Below are 14,799 nucleotides of genomic sequence, written 5' to 3'. Positions count from 1 at the left end.
TTACTCCAGGAGGAAAAGGAAACGAAGCAGACAGGAGACTCCCCCCGCCACCCGAGACAGCAGCGGGCCGTGGTCAGTTAAATACCCTTTGGGAGACACGGCCACCCCACAGGCTTGCAAACATACAGCCCCGCAGGCTTGCCCGGCGCCCTCCGGTCCGGGACACATTTCTGTCACCAGCACAGTGGAAGGAGTTCCCTCCGGTCCGGGACACATTTCTGTCACCAGCACAGTGGAAGGAGTTTCCCACCTCGATAGAGACTTCCAGCACGAGGCCAGAAGGATGCGCTGTGATTTATTTCGCCTGCCTCCTATTGATGGGCACCGGGGATGTTTCCAATTTTTCACTATTGTGGACACAGCGGTGGAAGTCATTTTTGGGCAGCTGGGTGCTTCATTTTCTTGGGATAAATGGGACCCAGCTCCACTCCTTAATGCTAAAGCTGGTTTCTGAAATGGCCCTCGCTGGCAGGAAAAAAATGAGAAGTTTCTCCAGCACTTCTGGCCCATTTGTAGTCAGCTTGGCCGCACGGACATCTGGTGAACAGGCAAAGCTCAAGCCCCACAGATCGAGCCCAGAGGGGAAAGACTCTCTAAAGCGGGGTTAAGTAAAGACTCACGCAGATGCAACCCAATGAGAAATGACAAGAGTTAAAAATCAGCCTGATTAGAAACAACCCTGTCACAACCCTACACAGTGATCTAATTATAATGACCGATCATGGTGATCTAAAAACATGCTTATCCCTCAGTACAAATAGAGCGCAGAGTGAAAACAGGGGTAACAAGTTCACACCAAGTGTTAGGGAGCTGGGGAGAATAAAGCTATCTTCTTCTTGCTGTTCTTTGTTATTACCCAAGCAGCACATATACATGTATCCATGTATAGCTTGTTTGTTTATTTGGTTTTTTGCTTTGTTTTTTTTTTTTTGGTACCAGGGATTGAACTTGGGTCCTTGCACTTACCAGGCAGGCAGTGGAACCACTGAGCTAAAGCCCCAGCCCTTATGTTTTGTTTTTGTCTCACTAGGTAGTCCAGGCTGGCCTTGAACTCACTATGTAGCCCAGGCTGGCTTCAAACTCACAGTGATCCTCCTGCCTCAGCCTCCTGAGTGCTGGCATTCTAGGTATGAACCACCACACCTGGTCATGTGTTTTATTAAAACTTCAGAAAAGTTGAACTGGGAAGCAATAATAGTTATCGATGGGAGCTTATCTGGATAGATGATACTCTGTTCTTAGTTGGAAGTCATGCAATTAAATAAAAAATCGATTACAGGAGAAGTGTTTGGACCTCAGACTGTGTCCACAGGTGATTGCTAAACAGCAGGAAGTTCAAGGTAAACCCAACTGCATTTTAAAGAGTATATGTATATAAAATGTACAATATCAATGCGCATAAATGTATATTAGACGTAAAAAGTCCATCCCTGGGCTGGGGATTTAGCTCAATGGTGCTGCCACCTGCCTCCTAAGCGCAAGATCCTGAGTTGGATCCCCGGTACCCAGGGGTGGGGGGAGTCTACCCCCAAATGGAGCTGATGGATAGTTGTGCACGACTGTGAGCGGGCATCTGTGAACACGTGCACTCTCCGCTGCGTCCGAGGCTTCTGCCTGGACCGCCTGGGCTGAGTTTCCCGGGTCCAAATCCTTGGGACCCGGATGCTTGCGGCGGTAACCAGCGGTCTCGCGTGGCTGAGGCATAAACGGGAACTTGCTCGGGCATCAAGGGCGCCTGACCCTCGGCTTCGGGCGCTTGGTGCGGCGCTTTAGTGGCCGGAACCCAACTTCCCCGCGGAGTTGCCGCTTGGGGGCTGCCGAGCCGGTGCTCCGACAGTTGCAGACTTTGGAGGCCTTGGGCCGGGCTTTGCACGCAGAGCGGCCCCTGAGTACGGTAAGCCGGGGCCTTGCTCCTCCTCCCGGGTACTCCTGACCTCCCTCCCCGCCTTTTTCCTGGTTAAGCTCTTGGTAGGACAGAAACCACTGTGCCCACCTGGGGACCCCCACTCGTCCCTCACCCCCATGCCAGAGTCCTCGCTCCTCTGTGCCTCGGTTTCCCCCCATAACGCGGGGGGACACAGTGGCAGTGAGTGGCTGAGCGGGTGGGGTGGAGCGGGGTCACCGCCGGCCTCCCTGTTCCCCCTCCCGGGGTGAAGGCTGTGTGTTCTACGCCTCAGGAGAACAGTGGGGCACCCTGGGGTAAAAGGCGTCTTGGGTTCAGCTCAGGTGCCCAGGGAGGGGTCCCGTCACTCTCCGGGTCAGGACAGGGCTGCTGGCCAGGTGAGGGGAGGGACTGGCTAAGTCGTGGAGCCGAGATTCTGGGCCAGGTGGGGGTGCAGGGGCGGATGGGGCGGGGGAAGAAAGAAGGTTGGAGCGAAGGAGATGATCCTGAGGACGTGCTTTTCGGTGTTCTTGGTCTCAGTTTCCCTGTCTGTAAAATGGGCTTGATAAATAAACCCTGATCTCGCAGGTAGACTTCGGCAGGGCTGCAGCAGGTACTGAGGGCAGCAGTCGGCCGGAGTCCGGCACAGAGTGGACACTCAGTGACCTTGTGGGGGTCTGGGTCCTCTGCAGGCCCGTGGTCCTGGGAGGAGGCTCCAGCCTCGTGGACCCACAAAAGTGCTTGTCACAGAACGTGGCTTGTCCACACTGAGAGGCGCCTGACGTGTCAAACAGATGCTGGAATTTGGAGGCTTACGGTGGGGGAAAAAGATTTGCCAATTATCTCACTAAATATGTGCCCGGATCGCGTAGCAAAACCACAGCATTCGGGGTGCATTGGTTTAAATGAAATACAGTGCAGTTAAATTTCATCTCCCTCACATCTAAGTGTGGCGGCCAGATGAGCTCCTCCTGGTCAGGGTGGAGGGCGGGTCCGTCCTACCTGCTGTTTATTCACTCCGGTTCTTCCCCTCTTCTGGCTCAGAAGGGAAGCTCTCTGCCCCTCTGGGTGTAGGGCAGTGGTTCCCAAAGGGGGACCCCTAGGCCGGCAGCATCAGAAGGCCGGAAGCTTGTCAGGAATGCTAATTTTAGGAGCCGGAGAAGTTCTGGGGGTGGCCGGACACAGGCCTCCCAGGCGCTGAGGTTCTACAGCCACGGCCTTCACGGTTGCCTTCGAAAACCCACGGGCGTAGTCACTCATCAAACCTAGGCCTGACTCTTCTGTCCATGCCCTGTCCTGACCTGTGAGAGTCACGTAAAGTAGTCAACAGCAGTTCCTTCTGCCTCACGGGCGGCATGTCCAGTAGTTTTCATTTTGTCCCTGTTTGAAAAAACCACCCCCTCATAATTCGGGAGCTGTCGTCGTGATGATTTTATACGATAGCGTTTGCTTCAACATTTTACGTACCCGTTTACCTCTTCGTTTGTTCAGCACTTCTTTTACCTCAGACCTGCCTTCTGGACTACCTTTCCTTATTCCCGAAGCACAGGACTGAAAATCTCTCTTGAGTAATAGCATTTTGGAGATAAATGCTTCACACCTGTTTGTCAGAAAGCAGCGCCGTACGGACGGGGCTCTCGGGCCGACAGTTATTTTCTCAGCACTTGGCAGGCCTCGCGCTAGGATTTTCTGTCTTCCTTTGTGCAAAAGAGGAGTCAGTGCTGTGCCCCTGTTAGGTACTTTGAGATTTTCTGTCTTCGGTGCGCTTCATTTTTGTTGCAGTGACGCTGGGTGTGACTCGCTCTCTCTCATCGGTTCTGATTGATATAACTTGTGCTTTCTGTAGAATGAATTCCCTGGCGGCACAGTCTCAGCTGTTACCTGCTAAAGTATGAGCCCTTCCTCGTTCTCTCTCTCATTTTCTTCTGCAGCTCCAGCCGGACCTAAATTGGATTCTGTCTTTGCTACTTTATAACCTGGTGTCCCCCGCGGGCAGGACTTCCTGCTGTGGGCGGCAATGACGAGTGAGCCGCTAGCCATACAGGGCCGTGAGCGTTTGAAATACGGTTATTGCACCAAAGAACGGAGTTTTACTTTTACCTAACTTTAATTAATTCAAACATAGATTCAAACAGCACTGTCGCGTTAGCCTGAGCAGCTCTGCTCCCCCTTCACAGTGTAGCTGCTTATCATTTTGCTTTGTATTCTTGGTAGATAATTTCCTTAACTTGATATTTCATTGCGGACATTTCTCTTCAGCTGTTTAGTCCACCGTTCCACTGTGTCGACCTACGTACTTATCCATTTATTTATTTCTGAGGTGCTGGGATTTGAACTCAGAGCCTGTGCACGGAGTCATATCCTCGGGCCCCTTTAAAACATTTTATTTTCAATTTTGAGGCCGTGTCTCCCTAAGTCACGAAGTCGCCTGGGCTGGGCTAAAATTTGCAATCCTCCTGCCTCAGCCTCCCAGACTGTTGTGATTACAGGCATGTGCCACTATGCCTGACTCATTTATTTTTAATAGTATCAAGTATATTTTGTTTCTAAAATGCTCTCTCGCACTGCCCGGGTAGACACCCTCCTGTTGCAGGTGCCAACTCCCTGGCACCCTGTGTCCTGCCACTTTGCTGGCGAGTGGACTTTGTCCATCTGCCATGCCACCCAGTGAGCCCCTGGGGAGAAGCCAAACGGGTGCATGGTGATGCTCAGGCCTCGTTCCTTGTGCCGGAAGCACACTGGAAGGACTTTCTGCAACTGGCAAGGGGAGGAACGCAGAGCGGCGTGGGCACCTGCTCTCTGAGCCCTGTCTGCCGAGCTGTGCCACGGGCCACAGTGAGTGACAGACACAGGGACAGAGACAGATGTGAAGAGCCCTCGGGACAGGCGGGGCTGACGTGGACAGGTGCCCAAACCTAACTCTGGCCTTCGATGTCCGCCTGTCTCTGGGACAATTTACCACCCCTGAGGGGCCTGGGCGTGAATCCTCCTGTGCTCACTAGGCCATGGGCAGATCGTCTGGTGCAGAAGGGACCACAGCGGACAGGCGGGCGTGGCGGGAGGGAGCTGGGGCTGGGACGGCAGAAGGACTGCCATGCCCAGGGCGCCTCGCCTCCACCTTTGCCCTAAATCGCACCCTCTCTGCTGTGTCTGTGCTGGAGATCTGCGCCAGTGAGGTCAGGCGGGCTTGGGGCCACCTGTGTCCAGGAAAGGTGTCCACCCCCATCCTGGAGCTGGTGCATCCCCGGAACCCTCCTCAAACGGCACTACAATAATGCCGGGTGTGGTCACGCATGCCTGTTATCCCTCAGGAGGCTGAGGCAGGAGGGTTGCTGAGAGTTCCAGGTGATCCTGGGCTACATGGTGAGTTCAAGGCCAGCCTGATCTATATCGTGAGACCTTGTCTGAAATAACAACAACAACAACACAAAATTTTTTTGAGTTTATACTCAGCTGGTGAGTGGGTGTCACCCGTCCTGGGCTTACAAGGCTCCTATCGGCACCTGTCTGGTACCCACTTTGGAGTTGAAATGTGTGACCAGACAGCACACTCACTGAGCCTGTGGGGAAGGCGTCGGTCACAGATCACATTCTGTGGTCTCAGACTGGGGGGCCCTGAGAAAGAGCACCCCTTCCTCGGAGGCGAGGTGGCCACATGTGCCCAGCACCTGGCCGGCTCTGTGCTGACCGGGGGGCTCGGAGCACTGCTGTGGAGCAGGGGGCACTGGGCAGCCCAGCGAATCTCATGCCCCTGGCGTCTGCCCCTCCTGTCCCCCGTCCAGCCTGGCCACCGCCCCCAGGTGCACCCCAGCCTCCCCACACTCTGCCTCACTGTCTCCCTCCCGCTCTGTTCCCCCTGAGCCCAGAGTGATTAAAAAAATACATAAATCAAAGCAACCACCCAGGGCCCTCTGCGCCTGGCTCTTCCTACCTCCCTAGCCTCATGCCCTGCTCTTGCCCCTCCCTGGCATGCACATCTCCCAGCTGCCCCTGAACCAGCTCTGAGCCCTGCCCTGCCTTTCACTTGTCCTGAAGGGTGGTTGCTCCTTCCTGCACTTGGTGAACTCCTATGCAGCCTGTAGATGCCCTCTTCAGCGAACCCTTTTCTGGTCAACCGCAGTAGGTGCGCCCTCCGGTCACCACACACTTGCTCACTCTTAGTGCACACAGCTCTCACTAGTCCGGAAACCTCCCCTGCAGTGGTCTTGTCACAGCTGCAATTAGCTGGGTCGTGCCCTCACTCGCTGAACACTGGTATCTGCCCCGGGCCTGTGGCTCCCCGGCGTGGGACCGGGGCCCGTGTTCCCTCTCCGGGTGTCTCTGGTTCCCAGCGAAACCCCAAGCCAGGGTGAATGTTTTAGAACTGACTCCTGTTCTTCAAGGAGGCTGCCGGACATAAAGCTTAGGCCCAGGAGCCAGGCGGGACAGGGACAAGGACAGAGACAGGCATGGGGAGTGGGCACGTGCATGCTTTGTCCTCTTCCCTCTGCCCGTGGCGAGGCCCCTGCATCCTGGTCTCCGCAGTCTTGGTACGGGTCGCTCATGCTGGGGGGCTGCCCTGCGCGCTGAGAAGGCGCCAAGCACAGGCCGCCAACACTGGCCAGAACTGGCCCTGGACGGGGCAGGACAGCACCACCGGCACTGCAGCGCCAGAGCTGGATCCCCCTTGAACCCTGCATTCTAGTGTGAAAACTGGTTTTCCATAGCCGGGCCGGCTGCCCCGAGGGGCCTCGGACGTCTGACGACGGTACTTTTCTGCAGTCTCACTCGCATGGAGGGGCTGGGTCAGACCACACACCAGCAGGGCCCCGGTGGGCAGGAGGTGGCTCGGTCCTGGGGTCCGCTCACAGCACCCGACCCAGGGCCAGGGTTTGCCCTGCTCTGCCGTTTCCCAGGTAGCTGCCTGGCAACGCTTTCCTGATCTTACAGCACAGAAGGAAAATGCTAAGCGGTCCAGGGAAGGCAAACTCAGCCAGCAGCCCCGTCTAATGCGTCAGAATGCACCTCAAACGCCTCCTTTCTCTGCCTCGCTGACCTGTTCCGCTGTTCCGCACTCCCCTCTGGGAAGTCCTTCTTAGAGTCTACCCTGAGGCCGAAGCCCATCTTCCCAGCTGCTGCCTCCCCAGGAGCCCCGCATCTGTGCCTCTTCCCGACAGGGCGCCTGTAAATTTCTCCGCTGGGCAGCCCAAAAGGGGACCCATGGGGAGCGAGGCAGAGGTCTGGGCAGGGAAGGACTCTCCTGCCCGTGCCCAGGCAGAGGCTGTGCAGCTGTGCCCAGACCCGGGGCAAAGCTGGGAGCTGTGGGCCTTGAGGTGCCCTCTCCCCAGCTGGAGTCTGAGCACCTCTTGGGCTCCATCAGCCCTGCCCAGGAGCCCTCCATGCACCTCCCATAGCCGAGTTCTTTCTGGCCCAGCGCAGAGCCCTGTGCTCACGGCGATGGGCCAGGCCAGGCATTTGGATCGAGCGTAGTGAACGCAGAGCGTGCGACCTTAGACCACCTCTACACGCTTGGGAAGTCCTCCTGGAGGCTTCCTAAGCCAGCGCTGAGCTGCGGGTGTTACATGCCCCCAGGCCGACTCGAGGACCACAGGGACACCCGTGAGCAGCACCTGTTTAGCTTCCTTCACCAGGAAGGCAGTCAGGGAGGCTGGCAGGGCTCGTCTGACCACGCAGGTGCCTCTAGCAGGTGGGCGAGTGAGGACAGGTGGGTGACACTGGCGCTTATGCACCCTGAGACACGGTAGCGGGTGACCCTGTGGCCACAGCACGGCCATTCACTGACCATCCTCTGGAAGGCATCAGTGTCCAGCCAGAGCAGTGCCGTGGGAGAAGGGGTTCCCCGGAAACTTCTGCCCACCGAGTCCGTGGCTTCCCTCCCTCCGCACCCGCCTGCCTCCGTCCCTGGCGTTCTGGAAAGTGAAGCACAAAGCCTCAGTCCAAAGGCTCATAGCTCACCCACAACAGGCCGTTGTGGGATGAGTGGCCCAGGGTCCCCACGACAACTCAGGTATCGGAGCATAGTTCTGACTCCCCAGACTCCTCAGGCCTTGGGACTCTGCCCTGGGCTCAGAAACAAGCACACCCACTTCTGCTGAGCACCCAGGGAGGAGAGGGAGTGGGGCTTGGGGGGCAGGCTGCGTGCGGAATTGAGGGGGGTGGTCAGGCAGCCCTGTGCACTGTGGACAGGGCAAAGTCAGGACTGCTGGGGTGACCCCAGCTCGAAGAGACTCCAGACTGGAGGTGACAGATCCATGGGCTGGGGACAAAACTGGCACTAAAGGACAGCACAATATTAAAAGGTGAGTTCTCAGTATGAAAAAGTGGGGACATGGGAAAATCAGGGTGTATTCCATGTCATTTTTTAATTCTTGAAAGTTCAGGAGCTCAGGATCTACCGGCTAGCTCCTCAGCCTGGCAGGCTCCGTCACATGGCCTCTGGCCCCCTTGTGGGACTGCCAGCTTGGGCGGACTCTGGCATTTCTGGTCTGTGCCAGGGAAAGTGGTGACAGAGGACCTCGGAGGGCAGGAGAGGCCAGGCACTCCAGCAGCCCCGGGCATCAGGGGGACTCAGCCCTCCGTCTCACGTGGGACTCAGGACAACAGCGAATTAGGGGCACCCAGGCTGGCAGCTCGTGTATCCCGGGGGCTCCCTTTTGGCCTTGGCTCTTGTTGGGTACAGGATACGCCAAGGGAGAGAGAGGTCGGAACACCTGGCCTGCCTCTTGTCGCATGGCCTCACTTCTTTCCCATGGGGGCCGCAGGGCCTGCTGGAGGCCATCCCACGGAAGGGCGGTGTTTGCTGAGACACCCACATTTCCACTGACCTAACACCTCAGGGTGCAGGATAGGGGAAACAGAGAGCCCCGCAGAGTCACCATCCCAGACTTCCTGGAAGACACTGGGAAATACTAGATTTTTAAAAAGGTGAAAGATTCCTTTTTATTATTTGGGGCTCAATAAGGTAATTGCTGTGTTGACCTCTAAGAGATGGAGTCACAGGGCCGTGCGTCTAAAACCATGGATCAGGGCTTTGTTGCCTCCAGCTGAACCCTGAGTGCTGGCCTGGGAGGGAGGAGCCTGGGTTCCCGAGCCACAGCAGACACCCCTGCCCGCCTGGCTGCCCGCAGGCTCCCTGCACCTGTAGCTCATGGGGAGGCCAGAGGCGCCACTCTGCGAGGCTTGCTCTGACACCGCTGAACCGGGCCTCAGTCTTCTCATCTGAACAGAGCAGCTGTCCAGCCCACCGCGCCACCGGGCTCCCTCACCACGGTAACGCTCATGGGCAGACACTTCAGCTGGCCCCACGTGTATCAGCCCACGTCGCCCCTGCTGCCCTGGGCAGGTAGGGTCTTGCTGACCTGTGCTAGTGAAGAAACTGAGGCTCAGCGGGGTAGGCAACGTGCCCAACTCACCAGGCAGGAAGTGTTAGGACCGAGGTGGGCATCGGGGCATTTGACAGTCACACTCAAGCCTGTCCTTGCCTGCCCGCGACAACGGAACTGTGGTGGCCCGTGGCTCCCCTGGGGAGGGCTCTGGCTTCGTCTTGCAGACCTTCAGAAGCTAGGGCCCCCATTCTTCTGGGTTGGCCTAGGGTTAAGGGGGCGTGTGGCACCTTCGTGACGGGGAGCAGGGCTGAGTGGAAAACGTTAGGGTGGGAGAGGGCCTGGAGGGAGCCTCCCCTCAGGCGCCACGCTCTTGCGTCCCGGAAGCCACTGGACCGGCCTCGGAGGGGCCCTGGCTCTGGCTCCCACACTGCCTTCTAGTTAAGGGTGTCTGCAGCCTGCGCACAAGGGGACTTGGGCTTCAGAGGTCGTGTGTGAGTGGCTGAGGGCTGAGAACGGGGTGCTGCTGACGCCGTGTCAAGGTCTCCTGAGGCTTCAGGGGCCCTCGGGGGACAACCCTGCTGCCTGGCCTGTTTTGGAGAAAGCCCAGGGAGGAGACCGCCTTGGCCACAGGCACACGGTGAGCCCTTGACCAAGCTGGGCAGGGTTCCTGATGGTGCTGGGTGGGGCGATGGGCTCCCCGGGTGGGGAAGTCCGGGGCCTTCATCCCGCCCCAGCCTTTGCAGCAGGTACATGTCTGGTTGCTCCTAATTTAGGGCTACTGGTCTGGGGTCCCTGGGCATGGTAGGCCCCAGGGCAAGGCCGGTGGCACAGATCAGGGGATTCTGAGGCACAGATGTCACCATGGCACCTGGACTTCACCCAGGTTTGACACCTGCCCCATCGCTCCCTGGCTGTGTGCCCGTAGGGCAGTCGGGGCACCTCTGTGTCATAGTGGGCACTGTGGCACAGTCCGTGTCCTGGTCCCCTTGGCTCTCTGCTCAGCGGGGCCCCACAAGGCCCTGGCAGCAGCTGTCTTAGCACTGTCTGGGGTCCTGCTTGGCTGTGGTCCTCCCCCAGCGGGGCACCTCGCTACTCCAGGAAGCACTTCCTCCTCCTCACGATGTCTGGGCAGGTCCACCCACGTCACATGGGCATGCTGCTGCGCTTGGCCTCTGCCCTGTGAAAACTTCCAGACTGACCGTGCTGGGAGATTTGCTCACCATATATCCAGACCCCAGGGCCCAGGTCTGGTACAGTGGGTGTGGGGTGTTCCTGGCAGCTTGGTCCTATACCCAAGACTTGGTCAGATGGCAATAGCTACAGATCTCAAACCTCCTAGCTTCCTTCTTATCTTGCTTCCTCTTTCTGTCATGGGACCCTTGGAATGGACCCACACATGCAAGTTCAGCGTGTGTCAAGTTCAGCACAGAGCTCTGGCCGCAGGTGGTCTGGAGTCTGCCAGCCCTGAGGGGAACCTGTGAGGAACACAGTTTGCAAACTCCCTATTTATTCCATGTTCTTCCTCTTTTGGGCTGAAAAGCAGCCTGAAAGAGCTGACCTGCTTGGAGCTTGGTGTCCCACTGAGACTCTCTCTGTGGCTGAACACCGAGTGCTGGCCTGGGAGGGAGGAGCCTGGGTCCCCACACACGTGCCCTGCCCAGGTGACCGGTGCAGCTGCTGCCCTGGATCTAAACTTCCCCACAGTGGCCACAAGCAGAGATGATCTCCCTGTAGGCTCTAGAAAGGCAGGATGCTATCAGCAAAGGCCTCGCACCCAAGGCAGAGAGGCCACAGCAGCACTGGGACTGTGCTTGGACTCAGGACTGGAGGGGTCCAGGCTCACATAACTCAACACCTGATCTCCTCTAGGGACAAGTCTGAGTTACTTCGGGGCAGACGTAGCAAGTTGCTTCCCGCCTTTTGTGGTTTGACTGCCCACTGACTTTAAACCCACCTGTTACAAATCATGTGAGCATACATCTTCGAGCCAGCCCTTTCTGGTCTCCAAAATGCATTCACGGTTCCTGTCTGAGCCTGTGCAGAGGAGCGAGTATTACGCCCACTTTACAGATTAGGACACTGAGGCTTATGGGTTAAACAGTTTGCGTGAAATCAGATACAGGATCAGGGCCCGGAGTGATTATGTGGTGGGTCTGGCCTGAAACCTACTGGGAGCTGGGAGGGTGTGCTGCAGGGGGTGCAGCTGACTTCCCAAGGACAGACCCTCCCTTGCAGGGTTCTGGGAGCACGGCGTGCATTTATGTTCTCATGTATTCGTGGTGCAGTGGACGACTGCTTCCTGGTGATGTATTAGGAAAGCACCCTGGGATTTCCAAAACCCGAAACTCAAAGAGGCGAACAAGCCTGCTGATGTGGCAGGGCTCCCTGGGCACCTGCCGGCCGCGGAAGTCCTGCCATTTTCAGGAAGCGTACATAGGTCAAGACATCCGGCTGCGACTATCGCTGCTCCTTCAAGCCCAACAACCCTTTTGGGGTCATTCTGTCAGGCTAAAGGGTGCTGTGGGTAGTAGTGTGCCCAGCCCAGGGGAGAGAGTGCTGAGCTGGGTGCTTGTGTATTTCCCAGGAATGGACTTTAGGGCATCCTGCCAGTGTGGCCTAGGATGGAATCGTTGTACCAACACAGACTGGTACTTCTTCTTCAGTGGTACAAGGGATTGAACCCAGGGCCTTTTCACGGAGCTACATCCCCAGCCCTTTAAAGTGACTGTTATTATCATTATTAATTATTAATATTATTATTTAGGCAGGGTCTTCTCAGTCACCCAGGCTGGGCTCAAACTTTCAACTCTCCTGCCTCAGCCTCCAGGAATGCTGGCATTACAGGTGTACACCACCAAGCCTGGCTGATACTATTGCCTGTAGATTAACACCTCACTGCTGATGTGCCATGGCTTTATTTAAATAACTTCTACTGTATAAGCTTCTAAATTATTTTCATATTTATAGGGTATTATTTTAGAACACCAAGTCATGAACCTGTTTAAGGCACACTAACAGGAGTTCCCTATTTATTCTTCATCATCACCAGATTTTTTTCCCCCACTGACAACAGGAGGTAGGGAACCAGTGCGATTGGCCCCTCTGATAAGTCTAAGCTGCAAAAGCTGAAGGGCCATTTTCTTAGAGCAGGTGGACAGGGAGGGGGTGCCTGCGGGTCTGTCTTGTGGAGAGAAAGTCTGAGAGGGGCCCTGCACCCAGACTTGAGCCCAGGCAGGGGTGCCCATGGCAGTGGGCAGTGGCCCCACCCTGCAACCTGGTGCAGGGCAGCTCCTGGCCGCAGGCTCGTGGTGGAGGGGGCGGGCCTGGCTGCTTGGTCCCAGGGCTCCTGGCCCAGATGGTGGAGCAGCCAGACTCACCCGGTCTCCAGCTCAGGCCTCTGTGACCCCCGATAACTGACTTAAGCCTCAGTTTCACATCAGGAGTACAGGTTGTTGGGGTGGGGGTGCTGAACTGAGTTAATACATAAGAAGTGCGCAGCAGGGAGCCTGGTCTACGGCAAATGCTTAGTGCTGTTAGATATGATTACGTGGTTATGACTGATCATACTGGGGCCTAGCAGCACGGATGAGGGTGCAGAAGGGCCACTGAGTACAGCCCTCAGCACTTCCTTTGCTGAAAACAAAAACAAAAACAAAAAGAACTTGCTGTGATTTTTTTCAACTTCAAGTGCCACCCAGTAGTCAAAACCCGGAGTAGGGCTGCCCAGTGCATTCAGGGCAAGTGTTTCAGCCGCACAGGCTGGGCACTGCCGCGCTCCAACAGGTGCCATTCTCCAGGCTGCCGTGGGAAGGGGGCCCTGGGTCGCACACTTTGCAACGTGCAGGGCTGCACTCAGCAGGGCAAGTGCAGGATGCAGTGTGTGTGTGTGAACACGCCTGCCCCTCTCAAATCAGCCGAGTCCGGGCCGTGGCGTAGATTCCAGGAGCCCAGCCTATACCGGTGTTGTACCCCTGGCAGGGCCCTGAGAACCCCAGGCAGGAGTTCCTGACCTGCTCAGCCCTCGGTGTCTCCAGTGTCCTTGCTAATCTGCATCCTGTCTCACACCTCCTTGGCCTCATCTGACTGCCAGAGCTGCCCTCCTCCCAGCAGTGATGGCAGGAGAGTTAAAGCCTGCTGTCCTCAGTCTTACTGCTGCAGAGAATGCAACTGTCAGCTGGAAGGTGGAGACCCTGGCCAGTCAGGACTGGGTGACCTGGCCACCTCTTCCTGGGACACACAGTGGAGTTTTGCATCTGGAGGGCCTCTCAGGGCTCAGGAAAGCCCACAACGGCTTCAGTCGAGGAAGCCCTGTAATCCCTGTGACTCCCTCACGTCTCCTGAGCTCTGAGTCCCCAGGGAGGGTGAGGACTGGGGACAAGGTGGAGGCTTGCAGAAAGTAACGTGCCCCAAAGCCACAGCCCCCCCAGGCCTTCGAAGGGGTGCCGAGGAGGGAGCAGAAGAAAGCGGACAGCCCCTGGGCCCCAGAAGGTAGGGTGGCCCAGAGGCCGAGGCGCCCCCAAATTCCAGGCAGGGCGACAGTGGCAAGACGTTTCCGGGTGGCCACCCTGGCATGGCCTCTCCACAGGCCAGAATCTGCCAGCTTTCCTCGGCCGCTCCTGTCACCCCCTGAAGACCCCGCCCTGGAATTCCAAGGAGCAGGTCATTCTGGGCGACTCCCAGAGGGGCACAGCCTCCCCCCACTCCGGAGCAAAATAGAAGCAATCAAATAACATAGAATTCGATCATATTTTAAAATAAGCTTTATTTAGATTTTTTTAATATTTTATATTTGCATCCATGCCTTCAAGAAACCTTTCCCACGGGAAAGGTTATTTTCAGCTAATGTTACCCATAACTCATTCGCTATTTGACGTAGTTCTCTTAAATAAATCATCCTTAGTAACTCTTAGAATTATCTCCTAATTTACAAAAACTGAAATGAAAAGGAACTACTAAATCATTACCAGGAGTAGTTGTAATTGTATTTTCTCATAGGTAAAGGAAAAACCATAAAAATCAACCAAAACAAAAAAATTCACGGGGGAGAAGAGATTTTCTAAAATTAGACTCTGGGTGCCTGCTCTGGCCGCCGCCTCACCACCAAAGCTTGAGTGCAGTGGGCGAAGTGGGCAGGCAGAGCCAGCTGAGGTGCCCTTCGTGCTCTCCCTGGCCCTGGCTCAGGTTGGAAGGGACGGAGGAGCTCACTGGGGCTTTCCGGTTTGTTTTCGAGACTTTGGACCCAATATCCTATCCATTCCAGGTGCTCCAGCATTTGAAAATTTCCTTGCTGCCTTCTAAGAGCTGAAAAGGTCACTGTTAGCAGAAGCGCCACAACTGTGGTCTAGAGGGTGGTGTGGACCGGGCGGTCAGTCATCAAGGGACAGTGGGACAGGGTCACGGTGAAGGGAAAAGCAGGTTGCGCCTGGGGCTCTCTCGGCCCGGAGTCAGAGGGCACACAGCTCCTGGCTGGGCCACGGTGGGTCCCCGGATGGTAGCGGTTCCTGCCAGCTCTCCTCTGCTGGGGGAGTAGACTCGGGCTGCCGTGACGGCGCCTGAGGACAGGGCCCAAGGCTTGCCAAAAAACAGAAAAGC

At 56.5% G+C, this 14,799-nt stretch overlaps 1 protein-coding gene across 1 annotated transcript in view; it reads right to left on the bottom strand.

Annotated features, from left to right (window-relative positions):
• Positions 1–14,799, bottom strand: part of Kazn (kazrin, periplakin interacting protein) — a 93,244-nt gene that overhangs the window by 16,470 nt on the left and 61,975 nt on the right. The window lies entirely within an intron of this gene.

Source organism: Fukomys damarensis, unplaced genomic scaffold (assembly GCF_012274545.1).
Source record: "Fukomys damarensis isolate Sample0158 unplaced genomic scaffold, DMR_v1.0_HiC HiC_scaffold_23, whole genome shotgun sequence".
NCBI lineage: Eukaryota > Metazoa > Chordata > Mammalia > Rodentia > Bathyergidae > Fukomys > Fukomys damarensis.
This window is presented reverse-complemented; position numbering and strand designations above follow the sequence as displayed.